We start from the raw sequence: 16,804 nt of genomic DNA on the forward strand, positions 1-16,804 counted from the left end.
TACAGCCCACCAGGCTCCTCTGTGCATGGGATTCTCCAGTGGGTCGCCATGCCCTCCTCCAGGGGAGCTTCCCCACCGAGGCGGCGAACTCACATCTCTCACGTCTCTTGCCCTGGAAGGTGGATTCTTTTCCACTGGTACCACCCGGTCACGAGGACTCTCAATCCTTCCCTAAGGTCTATTACACAGAGGATTGAGAGGACACTCAGGTAACGGATGGGACGAGCCAAGGAGGTGATTGAGTGTATTTGTCTTGGGAAGTTTTCAGTAGATAAAGGTGGGGGTCAAGACTGCCCAAGGCTCTGGCCTGCTAAGTGCTTGAACCACCTTGGTGTCAGGGCATGAGGCTGAATCCTTCAATATATCTTGACATTCACCTCAGCAGGGACAGACAGATGACTCAGTTCAGTTCAGTTGCTCAGTCGTGTCCGACTCTGCGACCCCAAGAACTGCAGCATGCCAGGCCTCCCTGTTCATCACCAACTCCTGGAGTCCACCCAAACCCATGTCCATCGAGTTGGTGATGCCATCCAACCATCTCATCCTCTGTCGTCCCCTTCTCCGCCTGCCTTCAATCTTTCCCAGCATCAGGGTCTTTTCAAATAATCAGCTCTTCGCATCAGGTGGCCAAAGTATTGAAATTTCAGGTTCAGCATCAGTCCTTCCAATAAACACCCAGGACTGATCTCCTTTAGAATGGACTGGTTGGATCTCCTTGCAGTCCAAGGGACTCTCAAGAGTCTTCTCCAACACCACAGTTCAAAAGCATCAATTTTTCAGCACTCAGCTTTCTTCATAGTCCAACTCTCACATCCATACGTGACCACTGGAAAAACCATAGCCTTGACTAGTGGGACCTTTGTTGGCAAAGTAATGTCTCTACTTTTGAATATGCTAGGTTGGTCATAATTTTCCTTCCAAAGAGTAAGCGTCTTTAAATTTCATGGCTGCAATCACCACCTGCAGTGATTTTGGAGCCCCCAAAAATAAAGTCAGGCACTGTTTCCACTGTTTCCCCATCTATTGCCCATGAAGTGATGGGACCAGATGCCATGATCTTCGTTTTCTGAATGTTGAGCTTTAAGCCAACTTTTTCACTCTCCTCTTTCACTTTCATCAAGAGGCTTTTGAGTTCCTCTTCACTTTCTGCCATAAGGGTGGTGTCATCTGCAGACCTGAGGTTATTGATATTTTTCCCAGCAATCTTGATTCCAGTTTGTGCTTCTTCCAGCCCAGCGTTTCTCATGATGTACTCTGCATAGAAGTTAAATAAGCAGGGTGAAAATATACAGCCTTGATGTACTCCTTTTCCTATTTGGAACCAGTCTGTTGTTCCATGTCAGGTTCTAACTGTTGCTTCCTGACCTGCATAGAGGTTTCTCAAGAGGCAGGTCAGGTGGTCTGGTATTCCCATCTCTTTCAGAATTTTCCACAGTTTATTGTGATTCACACAGTCAAAGGCTTTGGCATAGTCAATAAAGCAGAAATAGATGTGTTTTCTGGAACTCTCTTGCTTTTTGGATGATCCAGCAGATGTTGGCAATTTGATCTCTGGTTCCTCTGCCGTTTCTAAAACCAGCTTGAACATCTGGAAGTTCACGGTTCATGTATTGCTGAAGCCTGGCTTGCAGAATTTTAAGCATTACTTTACTAGCGTGTGAGATGAGTGCAATTGTGCTGTAGTTTGAGTATTCTAGACAAACAGATAGATGTGTACACACCCAGACAAATAGGTGTGTACATAGGTGACAGATAGATTAAAGTAAATACATAGACAAATAGACGCTAGATAGATGGCTGGATATGTAGCCACACAGAGCTAATGATACAAAGACAGATGACGGATGGAAAGACAAGAGAGATGTAGACACAGACAGATTGACACTAGGTATTAGACACACTTTGGGCGCCTGATGTGAAGAGCCAACTCACTGGAAAAGACCCTGATGCTGGGAAAGATTGAGGGCGGGAGGAGAAGGGGACGGCAGAGGATGCGATGGTTGGATGGCATCACCGACTCAATGGACATGGGTTTAAGCAAGCTCTGGGAGATAGTATAGGACAGGCAAGTGTGGTGAGCTGCAGTCCACGGTGGTCGCAAAGAGTCGGACAGGACTAATCAACTGAACAGAGAGCTATAAAGACAGACAGCTACAAAGATGCACAGAGAGATAAACGGTAGACAGATGGATAGATGCTGGACAGAAATGAAGCGATGACTGTGAGCTCGCCAGATAGCTCGCTGGATACTACTGATAGACAGAGAGAGCTCGATGATAGACAGAGGATAGATACATGATGGACGGATGATTAGACAGATAAGAGAGAAAGAAGGGAAAACCCAAAATCTACTGAGAAAATTTAGTGTACAGAGTACTATATTTTCCAGCGCTATTGATATACAATTTTTAGACAGTCACCCGCCTTCTTGAAGTATAAAGCTTGTGAGTTTCACTGACTGTATTATTTGGGTGTCATCGCTGCTGAGATCAAAACATAAAAGCCTATAAACATCCTCCCAAGTTTCTCTAGCCCCCTGGCAGCCTGGCCGTTTCTTCCTCTCAGCCCTGGGGCCAGCATGCATCCATGCGCTGTGTTTTTCTAGAATTTCATGTAAATGACTCTTGACGTTTTGATTCTTTCCCTTGGCGTAGAGTTTATTGAAATTCATGTCTAATGTTGCATTTATTAATGCTTTGTTCTTCTTGACTGATGAATACTATTCATGGTATGACTGGATAAAGAATATAAGCTGATCTGTTCTTGATGAATATTTGGTGAATATTTGGTGAATATACTTGATGGATATTTGGTGCTTCCAATTTTTCTTTTCTGTTTTAAATAAAGACACAATGAATTCCTATCCAAGTCTTCATGTGGACACATGGTTTAATGTCTCTCAAAATTGTGAGTGGAACTGCAGGATCATGCAATAAGAATACGTCTAAATTTGACACGGTCCCACTGTTTTCGACACGGGCAAAACATATCATGAAGTGAAGTGAAAGTCGCTCAGTTGTGTCTGACTCTTTGCAACCCCATGGACTATACAATCCCTGGAAATGAAGGCGGGAGGGGAAGGGAACGACAGAGGATGAGATGGTTGGATGGCATCACCGACTCGATGGACATGGGTTTGGGTGGACTCTGGGAGTTGGTGATGGACAGGGAGGCCTGGCGTGCTGCAGTCCATGGGGTCACAAAGAGTCGGACACAACTGAGCAACTGAACGGAACTATAAGAATTCAATGTGAGGTTTTATATCACTACTCCCCCCCAAAAAAAAAACACCTTAAAAACTCTCTTCCTTTTGAAGGTAAATTACACTCTGTTTATCATGCTGATTGAACAAATGAAATCGAATTGAGTCTTCTTTAGTCAAAAGGCAAATTATTTTGTGCTATCCAGTCAAGCATCTTTTTTCTTGGAAAAGCAAAGTCAATATAAACCGTTAAAAGAATCAGGGGTTGTTCTGTTTGACTGTGTAATTGCAGCTACAGTTCATAGAATTCTCAATTTAAAGCATCCTCAGTGGTTAAGAGCTGAAGAATATACACAAAACACCAGCTACCAAGGACAGAAACTTTCACGTTTCTGCATGAAAGTAGGGCAGGAGAGAAATAACACTTTAGAAAGTAATTACCCAATAAAATACCTTTAAATGCATAACGCCTTTATTTTTTAATCTTCTTTGTAATTAATTTATGTGAACCTTCCATTTAAAATTAGTTTTTTGCTGTGTATCTGATGAATGGATGCTTAGTTACACAGTATGTTCACATGACCCATTTCCTTGCCAAATAATTGGCTTTAAAGTCAGAAGTCAGCATACCATGGCAAGGGTACGTCCCACTAAAGAAAATAACCTTGTGGAATGAGTTTGCTGACATGTATGCTGAAGAGTCTGAAGTGTATTTCATTATACTTTTGTCTTTAATCCATCGTTGAAGACGTTGCAAAGAATCCCCAGATATATTTACAAGCCTTGCTAACTGCTACCACAATAGAGATATGACTTATTTGGAGGGGATAAATCAATCATGGCACAGCAAATATTACAAACAGAGCTGATATTTTAAGAAGGATATTGATTTATGGATGTGAAGATGTCATGTGATATATACGGACAACCAGTAGGTAACGAATGGCTTGCTTTGTGGTTCAGATGGTGAACAATCTGCCTGCAATGCAGGAGACTCGGGTCACATCCCTGCGTCAGGAAGGTCCCCTAGAGAAGGAAATGGCAACCCACTCCAGTATTCTTGCCTGGAGAATCCCATGGACAGAGGATACAATGCATGGGGTTGCAAAGAGTCAGAGGCGACTGAGTGTCTAACGCAGCAAATATTACCCCTTACATGATTAACATACAGTGGTTACCGTGAGTGTAGAATGGGTATTTTAACTAGTAATATGTTTATTGTACGTATGCTTTAAGTAGTAACATTTTTTTCCTGTATTCCTATGCTTCTTGTCCTATATTCCAAAATTTTAACTGGTTAAAAAAAAAAAAAAAAAAGGTTTCTCCCTAAAATGGCTCCTTCTTGCCAGCCCAACCTCCCTGATGGGAGTCACAAACCTCTACTTTTTAAAAATGTAGTCTCTTTTGTACTTTTGACAAATCCTTGATCTTTTCAAATAGCTAAAGATCTCTTCATTGATTTTTTTTCACCCCTGAATGGAATGAATCTTCTTATTTTAAGTTAAACAGAGGTAGGATTTTGACAGGGATTTTTCCCCCTGGAAAAAGTCTGGTTTGCTTCATCATGTCCATCTTATTAATAAAAGAAACATACTCGCCTGTAATCTCCATCACCGTTATTTGACAACACCCCTGTGAGAATCATTATACATCTTCACAAACATTTTTGATGCTCTTTACCTGGATTACATATATATCCCATATACAAAAGTTGAAAGAAATATGCATTATTACTGTTGTTCAGTTGCTAAGTCGTGTCTGACTTTGTAGGCCTAAGGACGGCTGCACGCCAGGCTTCCCTGTCCGTCACCATCTCCTGGAGCTTGCCCACACTCGCGTCCATCGAGTCGGTGATGCCATCCAACCATCTCGTCCTCTGTCGCCCCCTTCTCCTTTTGCCCCCAACCTAATAGTGAAATATGCAATATTATTAACATCTAAGGGATTCTTAGTGACATTAGCTTTGGTGTTTTATTCCGCTTCTACTGATGTAGATTCGAATTTGCCTGTCTGTGGGGATAGTTTAATGAAGTATCTTTCAATACTACTTAGCACCTAGCCTGTGTACTAAGAGGAGACCTTGAGTTGGGGGTTCTGGGTAGAGCTAAGTTATGCCAGACAGGTGGACTACAGGGAAATTGAAAGCTGAACTTCAGGTGAAGTTTTGGTACCCCAGGGGGTGAACGTGACATATATGAGAACAGATGCTGATGAATAATTTTCTAGGCATATGAATTATTGGGACGAGGTACAGCCATTTGTGGAGAAGGCAGTGGCACCCCACGCCAGTACTCTTGCCTGGAAAACCCCATGGATGGAGGAGCCTGGTAGGCTGCAGTCCATGGGGTCACGAAGAGTCAGACATGACTGAGCGACTTCCCTTTCACTTTTCACTTTCATGCATTGGAGAAGGAAATGGCAACCCACTCCAGTGTTCTTTCCTGGAGAATCCCAGGGATGGTGGAGCCTGGTGGGCTGCCGTCTACGGGGTGGCACAGAGTCAGAGACGACTGAAGCGACTTAGCAGTATGCAATATTATTAACATCTAAGGTATTCTTAGTGACATTAGCTTTGGTATTTTATTCCGCTTCTGCTGACGTAGATGAGAATTTGCCTGTCTGTAGGGATAGTTTAATGAAGTATCTTTCAATACTACTTCAGTCCTGAGAAACTTATCTGTGTATTAGGAGACCTTGAGGTGGGGGTTCTGGGGCTAACTTATGCCAGACAGGTGGACTACAGGGAAATTGAAAGCTGGACTTCAGGTGAAATTTTGGTACCCCAGGGGGCGAACGTGCCATATATGAGAACAGATGCTGATGAACAGTTTTCTAGGTATATGAATTATTGGGACGAGGTGCAGCCATTTGTGGTTTATGCTTTTCTGTGGGGACGGTTGATGATTATGTCTCCTGTGTGGTTCACTTGGAGTTCTGAAATATCTCCATCCGTACCCAACTAGTGCAGCTGATATGAAGAACGGCACGTAGGTTCATTAAAAAACGCAACCTAGAACTATCATGTGATGCTGGAAGAATCCCACTCCTGGGCATATATGCAGAAAAGGTGGAAACTCTAATCAGCAAAGAGACACACACTTCAATTTTCATAGCGTAGCAGTGCTGTTGACAACAGCCAACACCCGGAAACCACCCAAGTATCCGTCCACAGATGAAGGGAGAAAGATGTGGTATAGAGTGGAATAGTACTCGGCCGTAAAAAGGAATGCAATAACCCCAACAGCAGCACATGGGTGACCTTGGAGGCCATCACACTATGGGAAGTAAGTGAAGACAAGTATCATATGCTACCACTTATGAAACGGAAAGTCGCTCAGTCGTGTCGACTCTTTGTGACCCACCCCCTCCTTCCCCACCCAAGGACTATACAGTCCATGGAATTCTCCAGGCCAGAATACAGGAGTGGGTAGCCTTTCCCTTCTCCAGGGGATCTTCCCAACTCAGGGATCGAACCCAGGTCTCCCGCATTGCAGGTGGATTCTTTTACCAGCTGAGCCACAAGGGAAGCCCTAGAATACTGGAGTGGGTAGCCTATCCCTTCTCCAGAGGATCTTCCTGACCCAGGAATCAAACGGGGTCTCCTGAATTGCAGGCGGCTTCTTTACCAGCTCAACAATGAGGGAAGGCCCAGATATCACTCATGCGTGGAGTCAAAAACAACAAGTGAGTAAATATAACAGAAACGCCGTGGACTCATAGATATGAAGAACAAGCTAGTGGTTCCTCCCAGTGGAGAAAGGGAAGGGGTAGGGGATAAACCTGCTGCTATTTCAACTACTCAGTCTTGCCCGACTCTTTGCAACCCCGAGAACTATGGCCAATCAGGCCCCTCTGTCCATGGGGTTCTCCAGGCAAGAATACTGGGCTGGGTTGCCATTTCCTTCTGCAGAGGATCTTCTCCACCCAGGATCCAACCTGCATCAGGAGGCGGATTCTTCACCCGTGAGCCACCAGAGAAGCGCACGCCAACTGTACATCCATCGGGAAAACAGCGAAACCAGACAGTGAGCCCCTGGAAGGCAAAACTTCCAAAGTCAACTCGCCAGGAAGAAGGGGCCTTCTGTTTGGCAGGGCTCCCCCTCCTACTTTCCGAGGATGTTAAAGCAGTTGGTTATACAGCTGAAATCAGGGCTTCCCTGGTGATCCAGGGCTAACGCATTCGCCTGCCAATGCAGGGGACTCGGGTCCGATCCCTGGTCTGGGAAGACCCCCACGTGCTGTGGAGCAAACTACGTCTGCACACAGTGAGTACTGAGCGTGTGCTCCACAACTAGAGAAACCATCTCCGTGAGAAGCGTTTGCCCTGCACCTTGGGAGTAGCCCCCACCTCATGAAATCAGAGAAAGCCTAGAGGCAGCTATATAGACCAAACACAGGCCCCTCCGCAAAGACAAACTCATTATGTAACTAGGTGTTTCCTTTGTCTGCTCGCAAGACCTGTGCGTGGCTTATGGTTTGTGCCGTCTGGGTTTTTGGTGAACAAGAGGCCAGATTCAGTTCATTTCAGTCACTCAGTTGTGTCTGACTCTTCGTGACCCCATGGACCACAGCATTCCAGGCCTCCCTGTCCATCACCAACTCCCAGAGTCCACCCAAACTCACGTCCATCGAGTTGGTGATGCCATCCAACCATCTCATCCTCTGGCGTCCCCTTCTCCTCCAGCCCTCAGTCTTTCCCAGCATCAGGGTCTTTTCAAGTGAGTCAGCTCTTCGCATCAGGTGGCCAAAGGATTGGAGTTTCGGCTTCAACATCAGTCCTTCCAATGAACACCCAGGACTGATCTCCTTTAGGATGGACTGGTTTGATCTCCTTGCAGTCCAAGGGACTCTCAAGAGTCTTCCCCAACACCACAGTTTGAAAGCATCAATTCTTAAGCACTCACCTTTCTTCACAGTCCAACTCTCACATCCATACATGAGTACTGGAAAAACCATAGCCTTGATGAAATAGACCAGATTAGGCTATAGTTACAATGATGCCCACTGATATTCTTTACCTTGTCCCAGAAACTACCAAAATTAATTCTAATGACTGTGAGCTACCCCACTGTAACTGACTGAGCTGAGTTTAAAAATTCACCTGTGGGGGGCCTCTTTGGTGTTCCAGTGGGTAAGACATCACCTTATAAGATTCCACATGCCTTGAGGCAAAAAAGAAAAACCAACAAAAAACCCAGAACATAAAACAGAAGCAAAAATGTAATAAAGTCAATAAAGATTTTAGAATTGACTCACATCAAAGAAAATTTTTTCATTAAAAAAAATAATTCAACTGTGAGTCACGGAAAATACAAAATTTGAGCTTTCTATTTTTTCCAATATCACTTCAGGTGAGAATCATACATTTCAGGTTGTTGCAGAAAAAAAAGAAATGATACCCGTAAGGGGTAATTGATCAGACCTATGCCTGTGAAGGAAATTCCATTGGATTTTTTTTTTTTCTTTTGCTACCCATTGAAATAGGCTATCACGTTTATTGCAAACCCTTTGTGAAAAAGCAAGATCTTTATATTCAAGGCTAAGTAGCACAAGAAAAGCTTTTTAAAAATGTTTTTGAATTCCTCTTGCTCAGGATGGATCAAATTCCTCCTTTTCTCCAACAGGGCAGCTCTGAAGACAGTAGGGATGAAGGCAATGAACAGTTGTTACATGTCTGGGCGGGAAAGCAAAGAGGTTTTCAACAGACTCGCTTCTGTTTTATTTCTCAGATGTTTTCCTCTGCCTTGCTGTGTGACCCAGGAAGCTCATCCCAGGGCTCTGTGACAGCGTAGAGGGGTGGGGTGGGGAGGGAGGTGGGAGGGAGGCTCGGGAGGGACGGGACACATGTATACCTGTGGCTGATTCATGCTGATGTATGGCAGAAACCAACACAATATTCTAAAGCAGTAATCCTTCCATGAAAAATAAAATGTACTGAAGACCTGTTAAGTAGAAAGCCTTGGAGCCAGCAAGAGACTAGAGGCAAAAAGCCAGACATCAAGACCACAGTGAGGTACCACTTCACACCAGTCAGAATGGCCGCGATCCAAAAGTCTGCAAGCAATAAATGCTGGAGAGGGTGTAGAGAAAAGGGAACCCTCTTACACTGTTGGTGGGAATGCAAACTAGTACAGCCACTATGGAGAACAGTGTGGAGATTCCTTTAAAAATTGCAAATAGAACTGCCTTATGACTCAGCAATCCCACTGCTGGGCATACACACCGAGGAAACCAGAATTGAAAGAGACACATGTACCCCAATGTTCATCGCAGCACTGTTTATAATAGCCAGGACATGGAAACAACCTAGATGTCCATCAGCAGATGAATGGATAAGAAAGCTGTGGCACATATACACAATGGAGTATTACTCAGCCGTTAAAAAGAATACATTTGAATCAGTTCTAATGAGGCGGATGAAACTGGAGCCGATTATACAGAGTGAAGTAAGCCAGAAAGAAAAACACCAATACGGTATACTGACACATATATATGGAATTTAGAAAGATGGTAATCATAACCCTGTATGCAAGAAAGCAAAAGAGACCCAGTTGTATAGAACAGTCTTTTGGACTCTGTGGGAGAGGGGGAGGGTGGGATGATTTGGGAGAATGGCATTGAAACATGTATACTATCATGTAAGAAGCGAATCACCAGTCTATGTCCAATGCAGGATACAGGATGCTTGGGGCTGGTGCACTGAGATGACCCAGAGAGATGATATGGGGTGGGAGGTTCATGTTTGGGAACTCATGTACACCCGTGGTGGATTCATGTCAATGTATGGCAAAACCAATACAGTATTGTAAAGTAAAATAGAATTAAAATTTTAAAAAAGTAAAAAATAAAAATTAATAAATAAAGAGGGGGAAACAGAGAGAAAGAGAGAGATCCTGATAATAGCAGATAAATGACATGATGTGACGATTTCCATCACAGTCAATACTGACTGGAAAAAAAAAAAAAAAAAAAAGACCTCTGAAAATGTCCCCAGCACAGCCAGTTTGAAACTTGGATGGCGAGGTTTTGCAGACCTTGGAGAAAACCTACACACGTGAATTGTTAATTGCACAACTCGGACCCCACACGAATACAAATGGGAAAGAGCGTCCCTTTTTATCCTGCCAGGTTGCTAAGAACTGGAATGTTCTCATTCTTCCTTTCTCTTCCTCCATTATCTGGTGATAGGTAGAGACATCTAAAATTTATTATGCTGTTGAACTGTGGTGCTGGAGAAGACTCCTGAGAGTCCCTTGGACTGCAAGGAGATCCAACTAGTCCATTCTAAAGGAAATCAGTCCTGGGTGTTCATTGGAAGGACTGATGTTGAAGCTGAAACTCCAATCCTTTGGCCACCCGATATGAAGAGCTGACTCACTTGAAAAGACCCTAATGTTGGGAAAGATTGAAGGCAGGAGGCGAAGGGGATGACAGAGGATGAGATGGCTGGATGGCACCACCGACTCGATGGACATGAGTCTGAGCAAGCTTCTGGAGTTGGTGATGGACAGGGCGGCCTGGTGTGCTGCAGTCCACGGGGTTGCAAAGAGTCGGACACGACTGCGCAGCTAAACTGAAAATGTATCATGCTGCTGAAACTAAAGGTGAGCTCTTCAGTTTGGAAACCTGCTTTGGCTGTGATTTGCGCAGCTTGCAAGAATATGGTGAGACTCTGGAAAAAGTCTGAGCGCGCGCGCGCGCACACACACACACACACACACACACACACTGATTCACTAAGTATTGCATTCAGAGAGTGAGAACACCCATTTGCCTCAGAGGAAAAAAAAAGACTGATAACCTTATCATTTTAGTGCTGGTTTAGTGGCGGTTTAGCCGCTAAGCTGACTGCGACCGCATGGGCTGGAACAGGATCACTCTAGCTGATTGTTTTCTGCCTCTGGCCATATTAATCAGGATGTCCAGCCTCCCTGGATAAGGTCTCTGGGCTGCTTGCGTGCATGTCTGCTAAGTCACTTCAGTCGTGTCCAACTCTTTGCCGCCCCATGGACTGTAGCCCACAAGATTCCTCTATCCATGGGATTCTCCAGGCAAGAATACTGGAGGGGGTTGCCATTTCCTTTTCTACAGGATCTTTCCGACCCAGGGATCAAACCCGGGTCTCCAGCATTGCAGGGAAGCCTCAAACTTAACAGGGTTATTATGAAATCTTGGAGGCAGACACATACCAAATTTCAACTTTTTTTTTGAAGACTTTTTTTTTTTTTTTTTAATGTGGACTGTTTCCAAAAAAAAAAAAAAAAAAAAAAAGAAGACTACTGAATTTGCTACAATACTGCTTCTGTTTGATGTTTGGGTTTTGGGGCCCGAAGGACACGGTAGCTTAGCTCGCCAGTCAAGGATGGAACCCTTACTCCCTGCATCAGAAGGCGAATTCTTGGCCACTGTTGGCCAGGGAAGTGCTTCAGATTTCAACTTTTACAGTTAAGGTTTAATTGAACACTGATGCCCTGTCTGTCTGAGGTTTTCCTGTACCTACAGGATGGTGCTGGGTAAGTCAGACGGATACCAGTCTTTCTTCTGAAGGAGGTATGGGTGTAATCCCGATAACAAGCTTGTGAACGGACTAAACCCACTTCCTGTTCATGCGGGACCATCCAGGTTTGTTGGCTGGATATGGTGATTGGTAAGTATTCACTGGAGAAGGTGTAAATCCTGACCCCCAATGTGCCCTGTGTTATAATACTATGAGTCAACAGTCCATTATAGCCTAGGACAGACTTAAAAGACACTTTCACCATTTCTTAATTCATTTAATCTGCTCTCAAAGTCAGTTGCATTGCTCTGTCTTTATATTCAGAAGAGCGGGGAAATCGTCCATGATCTCTGTTGTTGAGTCGTGTCCGACTCTTTGAGACCCCGTGGACTGCAGCACACCAGGCGTCCCTGTCCATCACCAACTCCCAGAGCTTTTTCTAACTCATGTCCATCGAGTCGGTGATGCCATCCAACCATCTCATCCTCAAACTCATGTCCATCGAGTCGGTGATGCCATCCAACCACCTCATCCTCAAACTCATGTCCATCACGTTGGTGATGCCATCCAACCATCTCATCCTCAAACTCATGTCCATCGAGTCAGTGATGCCATCCAACCATCTCATCCTCAAACTCACGTCCATCATGTTGGTGATGCCATCCAACCATCTCATCCTCAAACTCACGTCCATCATGTTGGTGATGCCATCCAACCATCTCATTCTCAAACTCACGTCCATCGAGTCAGTGATGCCATCCAACCATCTCATCCTCAAACTCACGTCCATCGAGTCGGTGATGCCATCCAACCATCTCATCCTCAAACTCACGTCCATCGAGTCGGTGATGCCATCCAACCATCTCATCCTCAAACTCACGTCCATCGAGTCGGTGATGCCATCCAACCATCTCATCCTCTTCCTTCCCCTTTTCCTCCTGCCCTCCGTCTTTCCCAGCGTCAGGCTAGAAACACTCTCATTTTGTATCCTTTTTTTTTTTTTAACCCACATAAGGCAGTCTGAACGCTGACTTTTCTACATTCCTGCACCCATATATAGCGCTGGGACATTTCCTTTAATTTTTTTCTGTCTCCTCTGCGGTCTTATCTGTATGCTGTGAGAACTGGGTCGGGTAATCTTATGTTCATTTTAGAAGTCACAGCTCAGACGAACATAAAATTACCTGACCCGGTGAACTCTATGCTCTGCTATTTGGAAGCGTGCTTAGGCAGCAAGAAATTTCTGGGAGCTTTTGATGTTCAGTGAACTATCGGTAATTATTTTCCTAATGCAGTTAAGTTGATCCAATTGGCCTGATTAACTTAAAGAGTTCTCTATAATATGGAAATTCATTAACGGCTGACCCTTGGTGTCATACAGTACGATTACTGCTGATGAACTGGGAGCTCTGACCTACACGTACTAAGGTCCAAGGCCCAGCCTGGCTTGCCTTTCTGCTCTCATCTGGCCTGCCATTATTATTCTCCAGTGGAGAGAGATGAACAGGATGTTTAGTCAACAAATCCTTTAGAGAAGGCAGAGCCCATAATCCCTTAAACAAGGGAAATAGGAGCTAGCTAAGTGTGGCCTGACCCATGCCAAGCAGCTGTCATTCACAGAAGCGAAACTAGAAATGTTGTTGCTGAGATTCTAATGTAAGGAGGCTTCCAAAGCTTCTTTCGATGGCAACAGCTATGGCAACTGAGTAATTGCTGCTGTTGTTTACCTGTTCAGTCACCTTGGACTGTTTGCGACCCCATGGACTGTAGCCTCGCCAGGCTCCTCTGTCCAAGAGATTTCCCAGGCAAGAATACTGGAATGGGTTAACATTCCCTTCTGCAGGGGATCTTCCCAACCCAGGGATCGCACATGGGGCTCCCACACTGAAGGCGGATTCTTTACCATCTGATCCACCAGGGAAGCTGTAACAAGGTCTCCAAAGCTTCTTTCAATGGCAACAGCGCTGTGGCAACTAAGTAACTGATGTTGCTGTTTAGTTGCTCAAACAATTCAGACACTTTGTGACCCCCATGGACTGTAGTCCGCCAGGTTCCTCTATTCATGGGATTCTCCAGGCAGGAATACTGGAGTGGGTTGCCATTTCCTTCTCCAGGGGATCTTCCTGACCCAGGGATTGAACCTGCGCCAATAGCATCCCCTGCTCTGGTGGCCAGGTTCTTTACCATATCTGAGCCATCATAGTTCCAAATGGACATCCTTCTTAGCTGAGCCTGCAAGAACTGAGATGCAGCCTGTGAGCATAGCTGCCCCAGATTCCCAGGAAAGCTTTTAAGCTTTTAAATCTACAAAATGCTAACTGCCACCCTCAGAGACTTCTTGAACTGATCTGAGATGCACCCCTGGAAAGGGAATACTTGAAAAGTGCCTTGGACAGAGGAGCCTGGGGCGGGGGGTGGTGGTGGTGGGGGCTACAGTCCATGGGGTTGCAGAGAGTCGGACACCAGTTAGTGACTAAATAGCAAGAGCACTAGGGGAAGTCTTATACACAGAAATGTCCAGGAAGGTGCCTCTCTTCCCCAGCTAAGAAGGGTGCATTCACCGTCACCCAGGAAGTCTTCTGCAGGGACAATGTCTAATGTATGTAAGATGCAGGAGCCTTCATCTAAGGGAAATGATGCACGTTAACACTCTCGGCGACAGAAGTAGCTTTGCTGATACTCAAGGAATCGGTGCAAAATATCACCCTCAACATCTCTGTTGCCTTTTTACTGGAAAAGATCCCGATGCTGGGAAAGATTGAGGGCGGGAGGAGAAGGGGGCGACAGAGGATGAGATGGTTGGATGGCATTACTGACTCAATGGTCCTGAGTTTGAGCAAAGTCTGGGAGATGGTGAAGGACAGGGAAGCCTGGCGTGCTGCAGTCCATGGGGTTGCAAAGAGTTGGACACAAATGAGCAACAGAAAAAGAACAACGTTAAATTTGTAGCCTATGTTTGATAATGGTGATCCCAAATACCGAGGGGACGCAGTGATTATGCTGTCAGAGAAGGCTTGGCAACCTTCAGTTCTGCAGGGCAGCCAGCAAGGGGAGATGCTGATTTGGGTGCTGAGAAGTGACCTAGGTTGTTTTGCTCTCAGGGATATAGGTTTATCCTTAAAATCTCCCCTCTCCCTGGGACCAGGCTTCCCTGATAGCTCAGTTGGTAAAGAATCCCCCTGCACTACAGGAGACCCTGGTTCGATCCCTGGGTCAGGAAGATCCACTGGAGAAGGGAATAGGCTACCCACTCCAGGATTCTTGGGCTTCACTGGTGCCTAAGCTGGTAAAGAATCCGCCTGCAATGTGGGAGACTTGGGTTCCAACCCTGGGCTGGGAAGACCCCCTGGGGAAGGGAAAGGCTACCCACTCCAGTAGGCTACCCACTCCAGTATTCTGGCCTAGAGAATTCCATGGACTGTATATAGTCCACGGGGTCTCCAAGAGTCAGACAAGACTGAGCAGCTTTCACAATGTAAGCCCTGAGACCAACCTGCAAGGACTTCACTTCAAAGGCTTTGCTCTGTTTTGACTACACCTGTGGCTACAGACACCAGGAGAGACTCTGCCAAGACATTATTCCTGATAGTGTTCCTACCAGGGGTGCGGAAACCACATTTTGTTAACTGTTTTTTGTCCAAACCATACGAATGTGTATTACCATAGGTATTTGATCTCTGTGCCATGCGTCATAAACAGATATCTGACGATGCCCCTGGATATCAGAAAAGGCACATCCTGCAACTGGAGGCTGAAAGGAGAGACAGCGGGTGAAGTTTTGATGGGAAATGCTCCCTTCTGTGCAAGGAAGAGAAGAAAAGCAAAAAGCAGACAAACAAAAAACTCATGATCTGAAAAGAAAAAGGAAGCTGAATGTTCACCGCAGCACTATTTAAACTACCCAGGACATGGAAGCAACTTAGATGCCCATCAATAGAAGAATGGATAAAGAAAATGTGGTACATACATGCAATGGAATATTACTCAGCCATAAAAAAAAAAAGAAACAGAAACACAGATTTCAAGAAAAAGCTTATGGTCACAAGGGGCGAAGGATGGAGGAAGGGAGAGTCAGGGAGCCTGGGATGGACATGGACACAATGCTGTATTTAACATGGAGAACCAGCTGCTGGACAGCACAGGGAACTCTGCTCAATACTCTGTAATAACCCAATGGTCACCAGGGGGAAGGGTGGGGGAAGGGATAGTCAGGGAGTCTAGGATGGACATGGACACACTGCTGTATTTAACATGGAGAACCAACAAGGACCTGCTGGACAGCACAGGGAACTCTGCTCAATACTCTGTAATAACCCAATGGTCACCAGGGGGAAGGGTGGGGGAAGGGATAGTCAGGGAGTCTGGGATGGAAATGGACACACTGCTGTATTTAACATGGAGAACCAACAAGGACCTGCTGGACAGCACAGGGAACTCTGCTCAATGTCAGGTGGCAGCCTGGATGGGAGGGGAGTTTGGGGGAGAATGGATATGTGTATATGTGTGGCTAAGTTCCTTCACTGTTCACCTGAAAGTACCACCATATTTTTAATTGGCTATACTCTAATACAAAATAAAACTTAAAAGACATAAAAACAAACAAAAACAAAGTCCACATCAGGCTGGAATTTGAATCCAGATGAAAAAAGATGCATTTATCCCCTTGGAGTCAAAAGACCCTTCGGAGAGATGAACAGAACTTTTAGTTACTGTCCATTAAAACCTGGAACACCACCAAGAAATGCTAATGGAAGAGAAGCTGAGTTTCACCTCCTACCAGACGTCAATTCATACTGCAAATAAAATCAGGTCAATGCAGGTACAAAATAACACTCCCAACAATGGTGCATTACTTTAATTTTCAGATATAGTGATTACAGATAGAGCTGTACATATTACCTGTATTTTTCTTGCACATAGAGTATTACACACATTAAGTGTTATCACCCACTCACGTCCTAAGTCTTTTGCAACGCCATGGACTGTAGTCCGCCAGGCTCCTCTGTCCATGGTGATTATCCAGGCAAAAATACTGGAGTGGGTTGCCATTCCCTTCTTCAAGGGATCTTCCCCACCCAGGCATCAAACCTGGGTCTCCTGCATTG

At 45.1% G+C, this 16,804-nt stretch overlaps 1 protein-coding gene across 20 annotated transcripts in view; it reads right to left on the minus strand.

Moving 5' to 3' along the window:
- LOC138431382 (zinc finger protein 665-like) overlaps positions 1-16,804 on the minus strand; it is a 170,773-nt gene that overhangs the window by 47,511 nt on the left and 106,458 nt on the right. Inside the window, exon 6 of one of the 20 annotated variants that reach the window (XR_011446273.1) lies at positions 3,653-5,108. The exons of 16 other annotated variants lie outside the window; for them this stretch is intronic. The gene's annotated coding sequence lies outside the window, so the exon portion shown is untranslated. Of the gene's footprint in view, positions 1-3,652; positions 5,109-7,798; positions 8,162-16,804 lie in introns of those variants that run through there. 3 more of the 20 variants (XR_011446279.1, XR_011253664.2, XR_011446277.1) reach the window with 3 other exon arrangements.

Source organism: Ovis canadensis, chromosome X (genome assembly GCF_042477335.2).
Source record: "Ovis canadensis isolate MfBH-ARS-UI-01 breed Bighorn chromosome X, ARS-UI_OviCan_v2, whole genome shotgun sequence".
NCBI classification, from domain to species: domain Eukaryota; kingdom Metazoa; phylum Chordata; class Mammalia; order Artiodactyla; family Bovidae; genus Ovis; species Ovis canadensis.